At 40.5% G+C, this 5,692-nt stretch overlaps 1 protein-coding gene across 1 annotated transcript in view; it reads left to right on the forward strand.

The window, feature by feature from the left end:
• SYTL5 (synaptotagmin-like 5) overlaps nt 1-5,692 on the forward strand; it is a 51,521-nt gene that overhangs the window by 8,279 nt on the left and 37,550 nt on the right. The window lies entirely within an intron of this gene.

Here is a 5,692-nt window from a genome sequence, read left to right on the forward strand (position 1 = left end):
CGGGCCTTGTCCCATTTGCACACCCGCGCTGCACCTCCCCGGGTGGGGGAGGGGGCAGGCTGGCGGTGTGCCCTGGGGGTAATGGCCCGTGACTCACACACACGTATTTGGCTCCTCTCAGCATGGTGCATGCCCAGACATGTTCTGCCCAGCTCGCACAGCTCCTCCACACGTCCAGTCCTCCATCCAAGGCTATCTTTGAGACAAACATTCATGGCTCGGTCCTTCACACAGTTTCAAGCCAGTTTCAAACTAACTTGCTTTCTAAAGAAAGCCGCGTCACAGGTACTAAGCTGTTGGTGGGAAGTGCTCTGAAAATGACAGAAAATCAGCCAGTGACAGTCTAGTAACGTTACGAAGACATAAAAGTAAGAATAAAGTAATTCAAAATTAACAAAACAGAACAAGTGAGCCCCGTATGTTCTGACATGCCACCATGGCAGGTGGACTTGTAAGGAAAGAGATGTAAAAATTGTGACTTGAAGCACTTCAAACCATCTTTCTATCCTTGCCTTTTTTTCTGTATTTACAGTGAAACCATTTCTGTGTAAAGCGAGAGGGCTGTATTTATGATGTCTCTATTAGCTCAAGTAGACTGTTCTGTGGTGGGAGGCAAAACAAAAGGGGATACCACATTTCTCACAGTTGGAATATTGAACATAGGGAAGGGAGGAGGAGGGTAGCAGGTCACAGCGCTGAAAACCAGAGAAACAATATTCTAATGCAGGATACCAAGTGAATAAACAAAAAGAGATGTTAGATGTTCAAAGAGATTTACTCAGTGTATACTTGGAAGAATAACTCACTTGATTGGTATGGTAATAGGGGGTTTTATAGCTCAACTTATTAAGATAACCATGAAGGAAAGGAGAAATGTATTGGGCAACAAAACTTGGTTGTGTATCCTAAGGTAAGAACTGGGTGGTGTAAGAAAAAGACATGGTAAAATAATCATGTTAAAGAGGAAAAAGAATCAGAGCAATGTCAGAGGGATTTTGTTGTTTCTTACAAACCATCAAACTAATGAGATCAGGAAGATAAGGCTTTTTTGTAATTTTTACCAGCATGTGAACCCACGTTGCTAGTTAAGTCAGACATTGGCTACCTACATAGTTAGTGAAAAATTAGTACAGCAGAGCATGGAGTTTAGGGTTTGTGTCTTTTAACTTTAGCTTTAGAAGCTTTTAGCTAGGTGCCTTAACCTTCTCTGCAGCCACTGGAGCACATCCAGAGGACAGTGTCTCACCTCCTAGGATGAAGTATGTTCAAGTGTTTGGTTTTTTGAAATTATTTTAAATTGGTAGAGGCCTGGCGAAACATCTTGTAGTTTGCTTCAGTCGGTTTCTGAGATGATCTCAGTGCTGTTATTTTCAGAAATGATGAGGTGCAGGTGAGATGACAGAGTGGAGAATGGCAAACACAATACTACTCTTGGAAAAGTAAGAAGGGAAGAACAAGGGAAGTTACTTTTATTTTTCTCTGTCAGGTTACCCTTACTTTCTCTAAAAATACTGAAAGAAATGATTGCTGTGCTGTTTGAAAGCTGAGGGAAGATGACAGATGATGAGTAAGAGCTGACTCAAGAACAAACAATATCAAAGCAAATATAATTTCCTCCTTTGATAGGGTGACAGACCTTGTGAACAGAGGAGAGGATCTGTTGATGCCTCATAATTTAAGTGAACCTTTTGATAGTTTTGTGCCATTCTAATAAGCTGATAAACAAGGAGAGTTATGCCCTGAAATAAATGCTGTCAGTGAAATTGCAGAGCTGTCTGGAAAATTATAAAGCTCAATTCCCAGACTAGTTATGGACATTGCACTGTCAAAATAAAAATAAATAAATAGATACAATTAAAAAAAAAAAAAAAACACACACAAACAAACCACAGTGGTATACACCAGATTATTTCCTGTTGGTTTTTTTTTTTTGTTTTGTTTTGTTTTTTTTACTGTTAAGTTCTTTAGTTAAGGACTTCGTTACTGAACTTGACCTTGACAGTTAACACCTGCAGTTGACCTAAAACTGAGAGGTGCTGCAGGCATGCTGAAGGACAGGATTAGGATTCAAAGTGATGCTTTGTCTTCAGACTAATTCTTTGTATTGCAAGCAAGTGGTGGCTCCCTATGGGCATGTGGAAGTACTACAACTGGGCAAAACCAGCTGCAGAAACATAGCATGAGGATAAAAACAGCTTATGCAGCTGTGCCTTAATGATCTGGGTATTGTACTGAATGAAAAGATGAACAGAATCATATGTGTTTTCCTCCGTTGAAAAGTCCAGCGTCAAAGAGGGATGTACAAGCAGGATTATGACCTATAAGATGTGTGAAGCAATCCTGTTTTATGTAGAATACCAGCCCAATTTTTTGTAGCATGCTTCACATTGGCCTACTAGAGAAAGTTCGTCAGAAAATAATGATCACAAGCCTGGCACACACAGTGTCTCCAGCGTAATGGAAGGAGTCAGAAATACTTGGCCTAGGCAACAGAAAACTGAAAATAACTGCATTTGAAATCTACAAATGGCAGGTGTGTTGAGGAGGTGTACAGGCTGTTCATTGTCCTCACTTTGCATAAGAAAAGTAACATGATACTTAAATTGCAGTGAAAGGATTTAGGTTGGGAAGTATTGATATACGTTGGAGAGGTTGCAGAATCCTGTTTTAAAAACAGGTTGGATAAAGCTCTGTCAGGAATGATGGCGTCAGTAACAATTGTCCTCTTTTGGGGCTGAAAGATGGATAACTTTGCAAAAGGTGTGCCACCTCTACAGCTTGGGATTGTGCTGCCGTTCTGCAGGCCAAGCAATGATCTCAGTAATCATTTGGAAAATTAATTGCAATTGAAAACTGCCTTTAATTTATTACAAACCATGGAGAAATTTGCTTGCAAAGTGCAAAACTTTGCAAGTGCTAAATTTTGTTTGGAGTTTTTATTAAATCGCAGTCTCTTTCTGTCCTTTCTTTTGTTCATGTGCAGTGTTTTTCCAAGACTATAGTGACAGTTAATGATCTGTAAAATACCTTTTACGCTGCTGGAAGTGCACAGATTATCTTCTGTGTGGGCAGTGTAGAAATGAAAGCTTGAGGTGGGTATTCGAGTTTAATAATTGGATATCGTTCTAGCTTAAATTCTTTCAGTTCAGCTTTTATTTCTCTTGCTTCAGTGCAGGGAAAATCAGGGGGGTTTAGGCTTTTTGAATCACATTTGGAGGAGAAACTGATTAGGTTAATGTGAACAGGGCCTTTGGCAAGATTAAAAAGTACAAGGCAAAGAAAGTAAGAATCCAGAGTTGACAGACAGTTATGCTGTATGAATAGCAAACAAAAGACAGGGCGAAGGGAAAAAACTTCTGGCTCTGTAGATCGGCTTTCAGTGTTTGTGTCTGTCACATTGGATTATCTCCCCATGCTGATGGCTTTGCAAAAAGCATTAGGACACTTTTTATTTAATTTTTATTTTTATTTAATGCTCCTATCCTTTTAGCAACCTTGATGAATGAGACTAGGTTCATGTCAGTATCTGTATAGACTAGTACCTGCTGTGCTGTTCCATTAGCAGACATCATAACAACAGTATAACCTGGGTCTGTGTATGTTAGCATACATACTGTGAGACCCCTAAAATGCAGGGAGAAGGATTTGTGGCCTTTCCAGATTTGGTGCTATACTAGTTCTTGGCTGTCCTGTCAAAGCTGCACTCAGGAATGTCTGCTAAGTGCTGCTTAAGGTGATGGTGATAGTAGTAACCTGTACAAGTCCTGTTATAGCCATCAGTTATAGCTGCAGGAATATGTTCAGAGGTAACTTTTCTCAGAACTGTTGGAAAGCCTACTGCATTATATCTGGTCCCAGTGAAGAAGGGCATTGAGAGTGTTCATTCAAAGAGATGCTGACAAGTACTACAGGAATTACTGCAGAAATACATTGAATTAGACAGATAATCCAAAGTGGTTGCTGAAACAAAGAATCTCTTGTGGCAAAAAAAGAAAGAGTAGATAATATCAGCCAGCTTCTGCCTGTTGCTTCACTTAATAAATTTTGACCTTTCCTTCCTTCTGAGCATCTGAAATGCTGGGGTTTGAACCCCAAGCCCCAAATTAAGGCTGACATTTGGGTGATTCCCACAGCCCTTCATAAAGAGGTGGTGAGTTTGCCTTATAGCTTCCCCCCCAGGGTGCAGCCAGCCCTGCAGGGAGAGCCGTAAGGGAAATGAGCCCCAGGGGTCCCGCACTGAGTTGACAAAGGTCAGGTGTCTGCTTGGGGATAAAAGCTGGGACCACTTGCAGGGAGTCAGGAGTGTCTGTCTGTGGAGTGCACTCTACAGAGCTTCCTGGTTCAGGGCAGACCTCCTGACTCTCCCTGGAGCTGGGCCCCAGTCTGCTTAAGACCTTTGTGAACACGGGCCGATCGGGTGAGAGTCACTATGTGGGTACCTTTCTGTTAGGAGTTCAGCTTGCTGGTCTGGCTGTTTCCCATGCCAACTGTGGGCAACCTCGGGTCTCTGTACCACCTGTTGTGGCCCGAGTCGTGTCATTTGTGGGATCGTTGGGGGTGGCATCGATCATGTATGAGCTTGTTGACCTGTTTATACCCCCGGAGGTCATTCATATAGTAACATTTTTGTCTACAATACAGTCTGCATATTGGTTCATCTTCCTGCTGGCTGTATCATTTTTGTTGGGCCTGGTCATTGGCAAAACAGCATCCTGATTCATGCCTATGCACTCATAGCACAGGAGTTTGGTATACCTGTAGTACAGCAAAAGGACATTCTGTCATAGCTCTGTCAAATGTTATAGTAGTTTTAACATTTATGGTGAGTTTGTCCAGCTACCCAAAAAACCAAACCAAAACACACCAACAAACTCAAAAAAACAAAGAACCCCGTAATATCTAGATGCTTGTTTTTTAAGGGTATGCTTAAAACAATGTATTATTTTCTGAACAAATTAAAAAGAAAATTACATAATAGCATGATGGTGGGATACTAGTTTGTGTCAGTATACATTAATAGAATCTATCTGTTCATCTCTCAAACAGACTATTCATCTGGCAACAAGTGAACCTGATTTCTCTCCTTCAAAATAATCTTTAAAGCATTTAATGTGCCATTTCTCCAAGCCAGACTTGCCTGAAAAACAGCTTATGGTGGTGGAGAAGCTCATTACAACACATGAATTACATTCTAAAACATTTGAAAAAGATTTGGTGAATTTGCAGGAAGACATTTGAATGCAAATAGTAAGAGAGATTCATCAGTATTTTAAAGTATAACAAACTGAGGTTTATACTTAAATTTACAGTTATTGAAAAAGGATATTCCCCTTGAATGTCCATAAAGAGAAAATCACTAGTGTTTCTCCTCCCATGGGAGTTACTACCAGCTATAATATAGTTGCAGGATGAAGTATTAAAGGTCAAGAAGGGTTAGAGCTAAGTCTTCTGCCAAGTTCTTGGCTCTATAGTTATTGAGGGCAGAGAACAAGACGATCTTTATTTATGTGATTGTGTGTTTCATGGTCACATTGTAGTATTTAATGAGGTAAATTGAGCCTGTATGTAGCAACACATGATGAAAGCAGAAACTTTCTGCTCTGTTCCCTGCATACGAGGAACCAAGGTCATCAGGAGCTTTCAAACATAGGTACTAATAGAGAAGCTTTTCATTAAGGTCACTTTTCCCTAC

Source organism: Merops nubicus, unplaced genomic scaffold (genome assembly GCF_000691845.1).
Source record: "Merops nubicus isolate BGI_N331 unplaced genomic scaffold, ASM69184v1 scaffold16132, whole genome shotgun sequence".
Taxonomy (NCBI): domain Eukaryota; kingdom Metazoa; phylum Chordata; class Aves; order Coraciiformes; family Meropidae; genus Merops; species Merops nubicus.